The sequence below is a fragment of the Lactuca serriola genome, chromosome 2, assembly GCF_051521515.1.
Source record: "Lactuca serriola cultivar US96UC23 chromosome 2, Lser_US96UC23_V15, whole genome shotgun sequence".
NCBI classification, from domain to species: Eukaryota; Viridiplantae; Streptophyta; class Magnoliopsida; order Asterales; family Asteraceae; genus Lactuca; species Lactuca serriola.
In genome coordinates, this window is record NC_136409.1 from 118791864 (window position 1) to 118810660 (window position 18797).

The 18797-nt window shown below is 33.2% G+C and overlaps 1 long non-coding RNA gene across 1 annotated transcript; it reads left to right on the plus strand.

Annotated features, from left to right (window-relative positions):
• Nucleotides 1-6483: 6483 nt before the first annotated feature.
• LOC145090420 (uncharacterized) lies at nucleotides 6484-8455 on the plus strand. The gene is made up of 3 exons (XR_013701558.1): nucleotides 6484-6676; nucleotides 7495-7549; nucleotides 8060-8455. It is a non-coding gene; the product is annotated as an uncharacterized LOC145090420 (long non-coding RNA).
• The last annotated feature ends 10342 nt before the right edge of the window (nucleotides 8456-18797 follow it).

Genomic DNA, 18797 nt, shown 5'->3' on the forward strand with positions numbered 1-18797 from the left:
TTCAGTCCAGTTGTTAAAGCCTCAACTGTACACACTATTTTATCCCTATCAATTCTTAAAAAATGGTCTCTTCATCAACTTGATGTCAAGAATGCTGTCTTGAATGGAAATCTTATTGATACTGTCTTCATGGAACAGCCACCGGGCTTCATTGATGCGCAATTTCCCACTCATATTTTTCGGCTAAAACGTGCTATGTATGATTTAAAGCTGTCACAACTAGCATTTCAGGGCTAGGAAATTCTTTACATGTGTAATTAACTCTTGATGTATCTTGTAATCCTAAGTTTGAAGTTATATAATTTATTCATTTACAAATAATAATTCAAGTCGAAACTTCCTCGCGAAAGCTCTAAACCTAATTCAATATGCTACATTCACTCAACTCTGGGCTTGTAACCCTTACTTCCCGGTTCAAGCCTCTTATTGGACCAGGATTCACTTATTGGGCCTAATGGGCCAGTAACCTCTCAACTTGGTTCTTTTGGGCTAAAAATCCTCATTTGGGCCCTTTTTGGACCAACATTCATTAAGCAATAGTATTTTGGTCCATAAGACTCTTTGTGGGCCTTGTTGGGTTAAAAGCCACTCACTTAGTTTTTGTGGGATGAAAACGCATTTATTTAACCACATTGGGCCGAAAACCCATTTCTTTCACCATTTTAGGTCGTAAACCCGTAAGTGGGCCCACATGGATCGAAAAATCTCTAATAGGCCAATGCAATCTTAACTACACTTAAATCCAAGCCCAATATTCTTTTTCCTTCTCTACTCTCCTAATTCTCGGCCCTATATATATATATATATATATATATATATATATATATATATATATATATATATATATATATAGAGAGAGAGAGAGAGAGATAGAGAGAGATAGAGAAAATATTGTATTAATCTTAATGTGACACCTAGTCTTTGCATGGAGGACATCCATGCAAAATGTCCTCCATACATCTAGGCAAATGAAGGATTAACCATTAAGCAATAACCATGATAACCCATCTCTCTCTCTTCTCTCCTTAAACTTGGCCGAACCTCCCCCATCACTCTCCATTTTTCAATTCAAACTTCACCAAAGATCCTCTCATATCTCTCTCTAGAACACAAAGAAATCCCCTCACTTCCTTTGCAATTTTCGTGAGCTTAGTGTGTGCTTTCAAGAGCTTTGCATCAAGTATCATCCTCTTGGTAAGTTAATTTACATTCAAGTTGTTAAACTCCATCTTATGCTAAGACTATTCCTCAAAAATCAATCTATTTTCGTGTGTATGATTTTAGATCTCTCTTAGTTTCGAAAAGCCCTTCAAAGGAGCATTCAAGACCAAAAATCTTCTCCATTCTTCCTTCAAAATAGATCTAACATCAAGGTGAGTTGCATACCCCCTTGTTTTTGAGTTTTACTACCTTTTTGAGGGAAGAATACAAGCTAGTTTTGTGGTTAATCTTAGTATTATGCATATATGTATGTATGTTCATGTTATGTCGTGTGAAATTGTCATGAAAATGTGTCAAACACTCACAAAGTTGTAATATCTTCCAAATCTTGGTGATATTTGTAAACAAGATACTTGAAGTAACATATGATTGTTTGGAAAGATCAAACATGAAAAAGTAACTAGAAAATCCAAAGAATGTACACAAAAGGACCACATTTGAAAATAAAGATGAACAAAATGGGTTTTTAGTATCATTTATGGTTTTAATAGGCCTAAATTGACAACCCACGGTTATTATGGGCCTAAAGTGTAAATTTCCATAAAAAGGGGCCTTATTTCTAACCCCACAGTTTAGTGGGTTTAAAGTTTAATTTTTTCATATAAATGGGCCTTTTGTGTTAACTCACGGTTATTTGGGCCTAAAGTGTAAATTTTCATAAAATGGGCCTTTTTTGGAAATTCACGGTTTCATGGGCTAAAAAGGTCATTTTTGATAAAATGGACCTTATTTGACAAATTCACGGTTTCATGGACTAAAACGATCATTTTTGATAAAATGAGCCCTATTTGACAAATTCATGGTTTCATGGACGAAAAAAGGTCATTCTTGATAGAATGGGCCTTGCTTGACAAATTCACGATTTTATGGGCCAAAAGTTCCATTTTTCATAAAAATGGGCTTTATTGAAAAAACATGGTTTTATTGGGCCAAAAATGTCATTTTTAACAAAAATGGTCTTTGATTTTAAATTCTCGGCTTTAATGGGTCAAAAATGTCATTTTCAACAAAAAGTGGGCCTTTATTGTAAATTCGATTTTGTTGGGCCAAAATGGACATTTTTAATAAAAGTGGGCATTTTATGTCATTTTGGTACTATTTGAGCTAAAACGACCATTTTGATAACAAACGGACTATTTATGATATTTTTACTCTAATTGGGCCTTACATTCTTATTGTGCCTTACATGATTATTGGGCCTTACATTCTTATTGTGCCTTACATGATTATTGGGCCATATTTAGTATTTTATTCCTAATTGGGACTTTATGACACATACTATGTTAATTGTGTCAATGACAAATAAATATTTGACATTTTGATAAAAACAAATATATATTTTTCACTGAAGATTTGTAGTCATAATACATACTTGAAATGATATTTAAAGCGTTAAATAATGTGATATACTATTCACGTAGATTTAGTTAAGGCTCTTGTGAGACACTCATTCATTCGTACCTACCTAGTGTACACTGTAAGTCCTGTAGTTATAATCAGAGTCTCCTGGAGGAAGAGCGAGAATTTGTGTATAGATCTATACAGGGATGACACCCCACACCTGAACTGCTCGCTACAGCTAGACATGCCAGTCTAAGCTGACAAATGTCTTACCGTAACCGACGCCTGAAGAGCGTCATGACATTCATATCAGTCATATCAAGTATGGTTATAACGACTCACATAGAGATTAACAAACACAATAAATTTATGGAATACACATACTATACTCTTGATACGTTGTACAAACCATACATTTACTACATTACTCAGGTCTTAGGGTTTTAAGACCACTACTCTTTTACAAACAAAAAATATCAGATTCTTTCGGAAATAACATACTATACACTACAATATACTTACAACAGAAAATATAGGATTTTCTGAAACTCTCTCTTTATACACTGTCAAAACAGGAACACACTTGCTTTAATACTAGATTTGCAACAAAAATCTCAACTACTTTTACGGAAAATATCGGATTTTCTGGTGCTTACAAAATGATACAAAACTTTACATACAAACATGCTTATGAACTCACCAACATTATATATGTTGACATTTTTCAAAATAACTTGTATTCTCAAGAACACGTTAAACAGGTTGGTCGTCAAGGAAAAGTGGATGTTGTTGTGTTTTTCTTTCATCATACATTTAATATTTTGGGGATGTAATTTGTGAACAAACACATTTATGTAAAACTATGATGGTTGGTATGTTTTATGTACGATGATGATGTTGTCTTTGATTCAATTATATACACTGTGATGATATTACAATATGAAGTCACCCGCCCCCGGACGTTTCCGCCGTCTGGTTCGGGGGTGTGACAAAAGCAATCTCCTGGGCTTGGTTTTAAAGGTTGAGTGATTTTCTGGTTCAACTTGGTTTGTCTTACAGTTGTGCTGATACCTCCTTGTTTGTTTTTAAAACAAGATTCATGTCTTTTGTATCTATTGGTATATGTTGATGATATTATTTTAGTAGCCACACCTTTTTCAACATCAAATTATTTTACTACTCAAGGTGTTCCATTTTATGACCCTACACTTTATCGATCTTTAGTTGGTGCTCTTCAATATCTAACTATTACTCGACCTAATCTCTCTTACGTTGTCAATCTAGTCAGTCAGTTTTTGCATGCACCAATACATGTCCATTTTCATGAAGTCAAACGTATCTTACGATATGTTAAAGGCATTATGTCTTATGGTCTTTCATTTCTTCATGCATCTTCACGCAACATTCTACGGTACTTTGATGCTGATTGGGCGCGATGTATTGAGACATGTCGTTCTACTTATGGCTATTCGGTTTTTCTAGGTGGAAATTTAGTATCTGGGCTTGCTAAGAAACAACCTACGGTCTCTCATTGCAGTTGTGAATCATAATATAGAGCTTTAGCCAACACTACTACTGAGATTATCTGGATCACACATCTTCTCAAATAACTTCACATCTTTACTCCCTCACGACCGACCATTCTGTGTGATAATAAAAGTGCTTTGTTTTTAAGTCAAAACCTTGTTGCTCACAAACGTGTTAAGCATATTGACATTGATTATCACTTTGTTCGCGGGCTTGTTTTATCTGGCAAACTTTTTACCCATTTTGTCCCTTCGCATCTACAGTTAGTCGATATCTTCACAAAAAGCCTTCCAAGACCTTTGTTTGAGGACTTTCGCACCAAGCTTCGTGTCAGTCCTTCCCCTACTTCGCTTGTGGGGGGTAATAGTATAAATTGATTTGTTTTAATAATGTACAATCTATAGTTTAGGAAACTTTGTTATTTCCTTATCTTGTTTATTGTATTGTTGTATTATATAAAAAATTCAATACAAGTTGTAAATGCATTGATTCTTAATACCTAATAAGAAGACAAGTAATAAATACCTTAGTTGAATCTTAACCAATATTGCTTACAAGCTTGAAGTTAATAAACAATGAACAACATAAGCATAGATGAATAACGGAGACTTGTATTTCTGATAAGATTTTCTCAGTACAAGACATATTTGGAACAACTCCTAACACCTCTATTTATAGAAGTACATCAAACATATTGGGCCATGCTTAAGTATGGTAGGAAAAGGCCATACTTAGCATGCCTAACTAACACAATCTTTACAAAAATTTGACTAGATAACATAACAAAAGGTACTTCTCTTTGGTATAGAATTAGAATATATCATAGATCAGATTACAAAACAACAAACTTCGCATCAATCTTCAATACCAACTTCACATCACCCATAATCTTATCTTCGCAAAAACAAAACACTTAACCAAATATCTTTAGCAGCCGAGTGTTATATCTTTAGTTGTGCTGCTTCATGCTTCAACAATAAGACCGCTTAACAAAGTTTTGCCACAATCAAAATAGTAATATATATTAGAGACGCACATCCAAACCAGTTTGAAAAAAAAATTAAATAAAATAAAAATAACAAAATATGAACTTGCTAAAAAAAAGCTTGTTCGGTTCAGTTTAGTTGATCCGACAAGTTGGTCACCGGTTTTGTATCGTAGTCACTGAAACCTCATTGTTACTAGTTTAAGCACACCAACTTGAAAAACAGGTTTTTAAATGTAGTAGAAAAATATTGTTTTTATCCATCGCATTTTTAAGTTGTTGATACGATGGTTTGTAGAGTGTCTAGAGAAGATTTTGGACTCTTAAACGATTTTTAATAGCTAAAAAACACAATTTTAATGATAAAAAGTATAAAAATCTTGTTTTGATACTTAAACAATGCTATATGACTGAAAAACGTATTACATCATGGTGAAATCAATAAAATTTTGCTTATTGACCCATTTTTTATTAATCATTCTTGTTTTGTTAAATTCTAATACTAAACCAATTTTGACAAAAATACAGTTTTCCAAAAGCCTTTAAAAAAATCGATTCATGTTCGGTTAACAAACTGGGTAAGATAGGTCCATGTTTTCTAGACCAATAATCGGTCCAAAACCGAATCGAATTTTGCAGAGTCGGTTTGCTTTCATTAGGAAAAAACAAATAGAATTCTAAACGGTAACTGTTTTGTTGGGCCCCCTCTAGATTATAAATGCATGCAAAGCCCATGCTCCATTATCCAAGAAATGAGGTTTAGCCCAAACAGCGGTTTGTTGGCCCTGAGAACCCATCACTAAAAATGTGATAACTCAAAAAAAAAATATATATATATATATATATATATATATATATATATATATATATATATATATATATATATAAAATATAGGTAAATATAAAATACTAATTGGGAAACCCGTATATTATACGGGTTGATTAAAACAAAATGTTAAATAGAAACGATTAAATGAGAAGTTTATTTGAATTTGAAATTTGAAATAAATAAAAATTATGAGAAAAAAAACATGCAAAAAATAAATTAATTAAAATTATTGTTTACTTATCAGACCCGTATACTAAACAGGTTAATTATAACAAAATGTTAAACACAAAGGTTTAAATTGTAAATTTATTTGAAATTGAAATTGAAATTTAAAATTTAAAATTTGAAATTAATATCATTATGGTAGGTTTAATTTATGGATCTAATTAATAATATATTAGAAATGGAAAATGAAATAAATGACAAATGGAAAATAAATATATCTCTAAATTATGAGAAAATGACATGTGGCAAATTGAATGAGAGAAGGACATGTGGCAAAATCATTTTTATTTATTAGGATAGAGATATATAAATAGTTATTAACATGATTATTAGGGGTAATTTATGTCTATTAAACTCTAAAAACTTCACTTAAGTGGAGGCATAAATTCAGACTCTTTGAGTGACCTAGAAATATTATAAATTTGGACATTATAAAGAGCTCGAGAAATGGAATGGGATGACTGGAATCGCTAGAAAGGATTGAGAATTGTAAGAGAAATCGGAGGAAGAAGTTGGAAACGTTTTTCGGTATATTGCTCAAAATTAAGGTATGTCCTCCCAATTTTAGTTCAAGTTAGTTGAGGAAATAGCTTTAGATTTTGTAGTTCATGGCAGGTTCGATCGTATGTCTCTGTTGTAGTAGGGAAATGATTAAATTTGATTAAAAAAAAGAAGCTTATTGACATATTTTTTTTTTACAAGTGATCTAGAATAACCTGGGTTTAGGTTGGAAAATGGTGGAGACGAGAAACGATTAGAAGCTAAATTTATCATAAGCAAAACGACCTTAGAATTCTTAAAAATGACAGAAAAGAAAATTGTATTTATTCGGGTTGAGAAGATAACTAAATCGAGTGTGGGGCGACCCACATTTTTTTGGGCACGCTGAATTGCCTTACAAGTTGATTCGAAATTTCAAAAAATGCCCTTTACAAAATGAATCGTTTTTGATAAATTTCAAACAATACAAAATATAAATTACAAAAATGGTCCCTGGAGATTTGGATGTCTTTTCACAAGGAATAGAAACGTCCATTTGTTTCTTTTGTTTATAAATGAAGTTTGAGTTAAATAAATAGTCATGCAGTTTTGAGTACATGTTAATTTATTTTGCAAAAATTTGGAAAGTTTTCAGTTGTACGTATGACCTTCCTTTTGCTAAAAAAAACTATTAGCCATTTAATTTAATATTTAATGGTTGGTTGTTATTTTTGAAAATTTGATATTTTAATATATTTTTTTTAAGATCAATAAGTAAAATATTAGTTTGTCGAACGAGACATACGAGTAATCGAACTAAATGCCACGAACACATAGGATGTTTATAGGATTATAGTCTTAGAAAATAAATGTTGGCTAAACGTAGGGTGCATGTCTGCAAGTAGCGTGACGACATCCGGTTAAGACCTAACGGCAACAAGGTGAGTTTTTCGTGTTCTGTGGTTTCTCACACATAAATGTTTATCATGCGTTTATTATGTGGTTTTTATTTACTTATTGACAGTATGTTTTATGATAAGTATGGTTGGGTGCAAATGTTATTTTGGATTTGTTATCTGTTGTGTGTGTGTTTTTTTGGATGACGTGTTTAGTGGGAACGGGTGGGTGTTTAATCGTCGTGAGCATGACAGATGTGTGTGATCGACGGGGATAGGAATTGAGAGTCATACTCATTTTCTTGGATATTTAAAATACTTGAGTACAATGGATGATTAGTTGTCTCAAGGAGAATGGAAATAAACATTTGGTTCTTTCTCTGGATAATTAATCGTTCCCCTAAATTATGTCATCGGGTGATATGTTTGTTGTATGATTTATTGAAACTATATGATACAACTATATGTTTTTTTATGTGATGGACATATATGTACAACACGAACTCACTAGGCCCTAGGCTTACCCATTTAGATACTTTAAATGTGCGCAACCAGGAAACTATTTAGCAAGTGGCAGAAAAAAAATTCAAGGAGAAGGATTGATCCAGAAGTCGACAGAGGAATTCTGCAAAGACGTAACACCCGACGTACCTGCAGCAGCGGCATATGCCTAATCATAAATGATTATACATATATGTTTCTTCACAGATTGACTAATCATATATGATTATAATGGTTGGTGGCAGAAGAGGTGGTGGTGGCGGAGGTGGCGGTGACAGTGGTATAAGTGACAAAAATAGTAGTGTTGGGGTCGGATGGTAGCAAAGGCAGTGGTAGTTGTGGTGGCGATGCCAATTATGGTTGTGAAGAAGGCGGCGAAGGTGAAAGGAACGAGCGATGCTACATAATCATTTATGATTATAACTGACTTGTCGTGCCGGTACACCGAAAGGTTAGAGCGGGAAATGTGAATTATGTGGCTGAGGTTGAATCTCAAGATCTCTATTTTATTTTGAATTTCAACAGAACATATATATATATATATATATATATATATATATATATATATATATATATATATATATAATGGTACGTTCAATTGAGAAAATAAAAAAGATTGAGAATGGGGAAATCATTCTCATCCAATCATTTATTTTTGCTACAAAAGTCTCCAACTTACCGACAGAAATGGGAAAGTGATACACATGTGTTTTCCAACAAAAGATGTTTTCTTAAACTATACTAATCATTACCTTAATATATATACAAAAACATAGTTTTTTTTCGTTTTTTTTTTAATTTTTAAGCATCTATTTTTATCGAAAAATGATTTAAATACATCAAAATTCTTAATTTGTTATTCTCTATAAATAGACATCCATATTGATATAGTTTTAAGATAAAATAAAATTTTTATTTTTTTTATAGTTTTAGCTATTGTTATTCATAAGTGAATAAAAATGTTTCAGATTTTTACTACAGTACATTCGTTATTTACTTATGAATAAAAAGTATGATTAATTTTTTTAGAGTTTAAATAGCATTCATATATAAATATAACATATATAAACTCTTTATAGAGTTTACATCAACTCCCGTCACATGTCATAATCACATATGAATAAAACGTGTATTAGTCTTCCTCACAAGTTATATTTATATATGAAAAACACATTTATCATAATTTTATTACAGTCCATTTGTTATTCATATATGAATAAGTAGTTCAAAATTTGAAAACACATCGTCTTTTATTAACATACTACTTATTCATATTCGAATAGCAAATGAATTTTTACAAAAATCTGATAAACTTTTTATTTATATATGAATATAACATATGACGGTCATTAATACACATTTTATTTAAATATAAATATAATGTGTGGCGAAAGATGATGTAAAAAAATATATATTTTAGGTAAAAAAAAAAGTTTTTATTACGTGTTATATTTATATATGAATGATATCTAAACTGTAAAAAAGTTAAGCATACGTTTTATTTATAAATGAATAATGAATGTACTGTAATAAAAATCTGATCGCTTTTTATTCACTTATTAATAATGAGAGCTAAAACTCTAGGACTGTGTTATCCGTCAAAAACATGTTTTTTCATTCAAGCTTTCTCAAATGCGTATCTAGGGGTTTTCAATCAGATCGAAAGAGCACTACCTGATGATGTCAATTCTTCGATGGGAAACTTGTGAGTTGGCACTCGAAAAAGCAGACATGTGTATCGGTTTCGACAGTTGAGGTTGAATACATTGCTGCTACGACTTGCACATCTCAAGTGATATAGATCCAAAACCAACTACGTGACTATGCGATTAACATGAAGAAAAATCCATTATATTGTGATTCTCAAAGCGCAATTCGCATATGTAATAATCCAGTTCAACATTCCAAAACTAAACATATCGCTCTTCGTTACCACTTCATCAAAGATCATGTTGAACATGGAAATATTGAAGTTCATTTTCTTAAAAAAATTGATCAGCTTGCTGATATTTTTACAAAACCATTGGACGAAAAATCATTCTTAAGAATTTTTAATGGGTTGGGAATGATGGAAGCTTGTTATGTTCTTCATTCTACATAATTTTTAATGGATTTGATATGTGAATGTGTTGGACTTACTTTCGATTGTTGGATTAACTCTTGTTTGTTGATCTTCACTAACTGGAATAACTTTTGTTTTTTTTTTTAACTAAATTTCGTTACTTGTCCAATTTTCGTCTAGCGGTTACTGTTTACATTAAATGTTTGCAGGCCTTCGCATTCAACTTCTCTCTAATTCGTTCAGCGCAAGGTTGCAACTCACATATGGGGTTAGTCTCTCGATGGGGAATACATATCTTTGGTGAGCGCTTGATTATGGGAAATCACTTTGGAGATAAGAGAACATTGGTTTGTGTGCGAAATATTTGTTATCTTTAACAAATACCCAATATTAGTAATATCATTTTCTTATTTTTTTTCTTTTCTTTATAAAATTCAAAAATACAAAAAGATTTTCTTATTTTCTTTGCCTTGTCTTTATAAAATTCAAAAAACCCAAAAAGATTTTCTTATTATTGTCTTTTCTTTATAAATATACAAAAATCTAAAAAGATTTTCATTATGTTTGAAATTTATTTTGGAACAATTGAAAACACAAAAATATTTTCCTTATTTTTATGTGATGATCATTTTCATAACGTGTTGCACTTTCGCATGCCAAATGAGAAGATCCATAGGGAACTGGTATGATACGAAACTTTTGTGCTAGATATGTGTCCCTAGAAGCATGTTGCAACATGTTGTCCACAACCCTCATAGGGCGTGTTTGGCAAAACTAGCTGGTATCGGGTAGTGGGTAACGGTTAGCGGTTAATAGGTAGCGTTTGATTTTGGAGTGTTTTGTTAAAAGCTACTCCATGTAGCTTTTGATTTTGGAGCATTTTGTTTAGGTTAAAAGCTAAACGCTCCTGTCGCCGAACGAGACTTTTTCTCTTTTACTAGCATTTTCTTAAAAGCTAGAAGCTAGAAGCTCCCAAACGTTGCGTGCCGAACACACCCATAGACTCTTTGTGTACAAAGCCTTAATGAAAATTTTCATACGAAAGTTTCTTTACAATTAGGTTGTATTCACAATAGTCCACGAGTTACCTTTAAATTCTCACATTGAGTAGAGATATTTTTGCTATGTCCAATTTTTTGCAAATGTACATTGATCTTTTGCATCTAATCTTTTTCACCCAAAATTTCTGGCAAGATCACACACAATTGACACATGCCCAAGACATCTTTGGTTGAAACCAAACAGGATATAGGTATGTCACATATATGTGTTTATGATCCTAAATATTTTTTTCCTGATGAAGGTGAAACCCAATAAACCTCAACTTAATGAACTGACGGTGAATATTTTATGTTCAAGATTTTCACGAAACATTTGTTTCATTGCACCACTTTCTATGTTCAAAATCTCATTTTCAATTCATTTGCGTGATCTTAATCAAATGTACTCATCCCAAGTCATTTCTTCCCAATAGATCCGATTTTTCAGTTTTCATGAAATAAGATTCTGTTTAAACATGGATTCTCTATCTTTAGTGTCACAACCCGAAATTTCTGTCTGGTAGAGACAAACACAACAACCAAAGGTCAAACTTATAGGTTTCTAAGCCTAGTATAAGTTAGGGTTGTGTGTTAGGTAGTAAAGCACTAAGGAAAACGAGTTCGGAGTATAACATTCGGGCCTTAAACCACATCAAGTGAGATTCACGACCTTAAACCATGTTCACGGCCGTGAACCCTCCCCTGGCCATGAACTAGACCCTATATATAGTGTTCGATTTTTATGCTCATTTCTTCATCTCTTGGCCGCAAACACCCCTATTCTCTCTCAAGTATCATACTTAAGAACACCATTTATCACTCTTTTCATCCCTTTTTCTTTTACATCTCTTTAGTGTACCACGAAAGGCCTTCAAACACTCACCAATCATCAAGATCATCATGTGTTCTTCCCTGAACTAGGGTCGTGTACCCTTCATGAAGCCGTGAACCCTTCCTTCATAAGGGCTATAAACTCGTCAAACCTTCAAGGGTCGTGAACCCTTCAAGAGGCTGTGAACACATCAAGCCCAACCGTGAACTCCATTTCAGCCTCCTAAGTTGCTTCTAACACTCCTTTGGTGAGTTATTCTTTCATCCTAGGTTGTTTGCTAAACACCTTTATGGTTAGATTTACTAATTTCACGCCTATATGTATCATTATATGTTATTTAGGACTCGTTTGTGCTACGGGACTTCGTGCATGAGTATAACATCCTTATTCTAGTCTCCAATCGAATCACTTACATAAGTTGAGTTCATATCCCCATATATTTCCAAACTTTTTAATAGTTTTAGGGGGGAGAATGCAAGTAAAGCACAAGAAATATTGTTTTTTAAAAATATAAGTTGCTTATTATGTCTTTATACCAATGAATTGTATTTAAAACATGAAACATTTTAGAACATGGAAATAAGGTTATAAACTATTATAAGTATAATTTATGGAATCAAAGAATCTTTTTATAAACTTATCTGTTATTTATAAAAAGGGTTTTCGCATTATTACTTGTAAAGTCGTTAACCTAGTTTGTGAGACACGTCTTTGGGTACTTACATACGTACTAGTGGAAGACTACACTTATGAACCAGAGTCTCCTTGAGGGAGAGCGTGAGTTTGTGTATAAATCGATACGGGACTGACAACCCCGCACCTTGTTGCTAGCTACAATAGGACCGACAGGTCTACGGGTGACAAAGTCATAAATGATATTGGCATCCGATAAACGCCGTATCTAATAGTATGGTCATAAAACTCACAAGTAGATAACAACAATATATTTACATAGTAATATACCTCTTTCATGAACAAACCAGTCTTCATCCAGTTTAACTAATCAACAAAACTAGATAACATTGCAATAAGTATAGTATTCGTACTTATGCTTTTCGGTCTTGGAGTGAGTAAGACTACAACTCGGTTTTATAGAAAATATAGGATTTTCTATGGTAAACATCGTTATTTCAAAAGTAATGAGTATTTCAACAAAACTTTCTGATAACAACGTTTTACATTTGAGTAAATGGAATTAAGAACCTTCTTACAGAAGGTTCAACACTTGATAACAAACAAGTATAACATAAAAGACCTTTAGTGGTTAACTGTGTAATTCCTTAGTTTATACATCAAAGTTATATATAAATGATATCCAATAGGCAGTGGAATGTGTGACTTCCGCCTTACTTCCTGTTCCTTGTTTGGTTGTGGGCTTAGGGCAGATTCAACCATGTAACTGTTCCTTCGATATTAGGTTATATATAGCTAGTATAAACTAAGTGATTGTAGGAGGAACAATTGTTGTTACCGTTTTATTAAAGAGGATAAACGGATTTTCTTAAAGAATACTTTTATCATATTTCAAAGAACTATTACAGTTAACTCCGTAAGCACCTGGTGAATACATCAGGGTTATATACAATGAGGATCTAACAAACAATGGGATGTGTGACTTCCGGCTTATTTCCTATTCCTTATTTGGTTGTGGGCTTAGGGCAGATTCACACAATCGATTATCTGTTTGATTTGGATAGTATATAACTTGTATTCATTAAGTACTCATTGAAGGAATTGTAAGAGTCAGTTTTACTTATCACTCATCACATCAGAAAATATAGGATTTTCTGGAGGAACAGACGAACTTTTCCAAAGAACTAGAGTATACTTTTTTATAACAAAAAGACTTATGAACTCACCAGCTTAAATGTTGATCTACTCTTTCAAAATAACTTGTATTCTCAGGAAACTAGTAGACAGGTACGCGCACTGGAATTCAGAAGATGGAGCATAGTAGCTTCATGTCCTTGTTTTGTTATTTACTTTTGTAGTCTATCTTTTGTGAATCGAATACAATGTAAAGCTTTAATATTAATGCAATGGTTGTTGTTACTTTGATTACAATGATGCATGTGTTGTGATACTGAGCATGACATCCTCCACCCCCGAACGTTTCCGCCGTTCCGATTTGGGGGTGTGACAAATTGGTATTAGAGCATTGTTTATAGTGAACTAAATATATCAACCTATAAAAGATATGTAACTATAAATACAATAGGGCTGAAGTGCTCTGACTAAAAGTATATTTTTAAAAATATAGCAATATCTTATTAAAAGTATATATATATATATATATATATATATATATATATATATATATATATATATATATATATATACTCTAGAACAAGTATCACAAGAACAACAATTCAGAAGTATTTAAAGGTTTGACACTACGGTCAAATCTGGACAGTTATGTAATCATATCTGGGATCAATATAGCTTGATCAACTATATTTATTTGAGATATGACCAACATGTGTTTGGGAGTGACATGGTTTTACAATAGACTTAAAACTTACCTAACTCTATATACAAAGGATTTCTAGAACAGAACATAAAGTTAAAATACTATAGGAGTATTTTAGGCACTATAAATAACCTGTGTGAAAATTAAAAAGACCCTTATTGGTAGGTCTATAATTTCGGAGTGTATACTCCCAAGGTTTTATATAATTGAGTTTTATAGACTTAGAATTGGTGATCTATGCTCTACTTCCTATTCCTTGTTTGGTTGTGGTTTTAGAGTAGGGTCACTTATTCGAAGGTCTATTTAATCTTAAATTATATACAACTTGTATACACTACGGGATCATAGAAGGACCCAGCAAGGATCACCCCGTAAGATAAAAACATTATATTAATCTCATAGATTCTTTAGACACTCTCATTCTCGCGCAACCCATATAGATAGAGGAAACCACTCAATGTTAGCAGTCGGAAAAGGGGTCAAGCAGGAATAAGAAGAGGTTCATGAGAAGGATTCCGAGAAGGGATCAGCCAAGGAGAAAGGCACCAGAGTGATCATAGATGAATCTTACCCTCTCAAGAGAAGGTGTACGGGGTCTTCTTAGACATTCAGAGTCAGAATCTCCATCATGAAGTGATTGAGATCGGTGATAAAACCCGGACCAAGAAGAAACGAAGACTCAATACACCTATGGAGAACAGGAACACCATAGGGGTGTCCAGACATAACAGATCTTCACAATAATGAGCTAGAGCTAACATAGGAAGGACAGAAACAAAGGAAACCACTCCCGATTCATACGAAAAAACCGAACACCTTATACGTCACACTAATACCTAATAAAATAGTATAACTTAGTGAGTTAGTGATTACACTGCTCGCACTATGTGTTAGGCTTATCGCCTCTTTTCTTGCAGCTAGTATCAATAACCAGGTCAGAGAAATTCATTCAACAGAAATCGCTACAAATTCAAAAGTCTATTTCATATATACTTCCTTTATGGATGGTTATCAGAACACTATAGTACTCAGATCATGATACTCTCGGAAACCGGTATAACTTAGCTTAAATACACTCGTACAATACCCACTTCCATAGAATACACTTCGGGAATGTTGTAAGAAACATTCAGGATAGTCCATCAAGACGTGGAATTTATAAGTATATATAAATTGGTGAAATACAATGTAACGCCCGTAGATCCGGGCTAGTCAATTTAGAGATAATAGGGATCGAAAACGACTTTTTGACAAAAGATTATTTAGAATAAATACTCTTAACCAAGTTGTATAATATGTCTCAAGGGTTCCGTACATATAAAGAGCACCGAAATCCGAGTTATAACGAAGAAGTTATGACCCGTCGAAGTTTCGCAACGGAACCGACACGGCACCGGGAAGACGTAAATAGTGAATTTATGATAGAGCGACTTTTATCCCTAGTAATCTAAATGAAAGTTGTAGAATATGTTAACCTGAGAGCGTCCATAAAAAGAACGCCCAAATCTGACTTCGTATGAGGAAGTTATGATTTTTCGAAGTTTCAGCATAGCGGTGTACAACTCGAAGTTCGAGTATTAGATTGAGCGGTTTTTAGCCGACACAACCTAAACGAGAATCGAAGATCTCATTATTAGTAGCGTAACGATAAAAAGACAGACGAAAATGGACATCGGATGAAGAAGTTATGAGATTTTAATGGACCAATCATGTCCCGGCCTGTTAAAAATATAACTTTAAAAATAAAGTCAAAATTAGCTGACGGAGTCTAAACGTAAGTTTTAGAGTATGTCTCCACTTACGTGTGGATATAAATAACGTCAAAAACGGAGTTCGTATGAACGAGTTACAAATTATATTAGCATATTTACGTATTAAAATAAAGTATAAATCATATATACGTACACATATATATATACATATGTATATATCATTAGAAAGGTATCGACGATGCAGTCATTATAAGACTAATGTTGAGTTCTTTCGACATTAGTTTAGTACAAATATCGTTAAATCTATTTAAAATAGTAATATAAAGGGGTGTTTAGTTGTTTATATAACTATAAGGTCATTAAGTAATTATGGAGGGTAGTTTTTGAAAATTCAATTAGTATAAATAAGAGCCTCTAGCTCTCATATTTCTTGCATCATTCTCTTGATTCAAGAGTCTTTCTCTTCTTATCCCCCGAACATTTCGGTCCCTCGTGATTCGACTTCTCTTTCTGTAGTTTTAGTATAGTAAGGTGAGCGCTGAAGTGCTGCACAAATCTTTCTTAGAAAGATTCAGCGACGAAGTTCTGCCCCTGCAGAGCCCGACTCCTAGCTAAAATCCCCTTGTAAGTAAATTATGCTTACCCTATTTTAAATATAGTTTATATTTAAAATTAGTATTGTTATTATGAATTTATAATAAATATTTGAGCTATTATTATGACTTATATAAGTGTCGTTATAATATCTTTTTAACTACTCGCGATACGGGGAATCTGGTTTAAAGGGCCGCATAGGGCTGTTGGATTTCAGAAGTGCTATATGCCAAAATGGTCCTGCCCTCCGGTGTTTTATGTCTGGCCCCAGTCTGTACATAGTGGTTGGAAAGTATTGTTTAAACGCTTATATAATAATAATAATAATAAGACTAATAATTAGTCACGATAAATATTAGACTAAAATCTAGTGGTAATAATACTAGGTTTCGTCGAAAGAAATTATTTTAAAGTAAACGAAGCGCTGTCCGAGTACCGAGTCACCACCTTATCAAATGAGTGCATGGTTACTTTCATCTTACACATAGATATGAAGTATTTTATATAAACTACGTGCTATGGGTGCATATTATCTGAATACTTGTTGTCTATGCTGGATGAACGATTTTATACATGTTTTAAATGATTTAAACTGTATATGTATTTTATATCTACAATAATGTTGGGGTAAAACATGGGTAGATGTAATATGAGTTGGATGATGAGTTGAGAGGTGTTATAGACCACGAGGTGAGGGTGAGGGGCAGACGATGTGAGAAGCCTTTTCCCAAACGATGGCCCCGTCATTCAGTAGAGTATGGATGACAACCACGGACTATTCTAAACAGTCCATTGGAACACTAGCAAGCTCGCAACCTGTAAGTGTTGTGAACGATGTGTTCACCCGGTGTACTCTAAACCCTGGTGATCATGCAGAACCTTGGTGATCATGCAGACTTGATGCCTAAACCTTGGTGATCATGCAGACTTGATGCCTAAACCCTGGCGATTATGCAGACTTAGTGCCTATTGTGTAAACCATGGCAACGATGGACTTCATGTCAATTCCTTAGGATGATCCTTAGGAATGAATGAACAAGAGATAGAAGATTCTTAGGGTAGATCCTTAAGAATAAAGAAAATAATGAGGATGGGTAATTGGGTTGATTGCTTCATTGTTTAAACATAATAATTATATTATTGTGGGTTGAAAACCCTATGTACTCACCAGGTTTCCCAACCTGACCCACTCAGTTTATTTATATCACAGGTGTCGATATGAAGTTACATTACACTAAGAGATTAAGGAGATATAAATCACAAGTGATAATGAATGTAAGTTCTGTTTATGCTTATATTTCTGTATTGACGATGACATCCCAAATGTTTTAAAATGAATAAAAATACATTTCTTCAGAAATGTTTTGATAACGTACTTATCATGTTTTACTGGGAACAAATTCCGCAACATTTTTATTATAAAAAAAGGTTCTCTGATTTTTATAAAGCATAAACAAAATCGGTCTTTTCTGGCCGTGAAAATGGGGATGTCACAGTTGGTATCAGAGCATTAGTTTAAGCGAACTAGGAATAAGGATTTATTTCTAGACTTAAACTTAGAATGCTAAGCGATGATTGTGAGATGAGTGTCTGCTATAATTTAGACACGAGCACTAGTTTATTTTAGGAAAATGCCTAAAATGCTTTATGTGCTAAATGATTTGTGTTATAGCTATAAAAATGTCTTATATGCTGTTATTTGTTCGGATCTATGGTCTGTTGCCGACCGGATCTGGAAACCTTATGTGTTCAGGATTCTAAGCGTATGATTACGATATTAGAACTAGCATGTAACGTTTCAAAGTAATAAGGAGATTTATATGTCTATCGTAAATAAGATCTTTCCTATCTTAAATTCTCTTCTCGGTACACTGAACGTCTGCTTGGGTGTACAAAACGAGAGGAAGATGACAACCTGAGCCTAAGAATGTGATGGGTCATGCATCGGTCGTTGCACCTGCACCCGAACCTATCACAGTGGCAGAAGTTCAGGAAGTGATGCGAACCATGATAAACTGAGAAAATATAGGAAAAGAGATGGCTTACGATACTAAATAATACCTATAAGAAGATATAATAAGA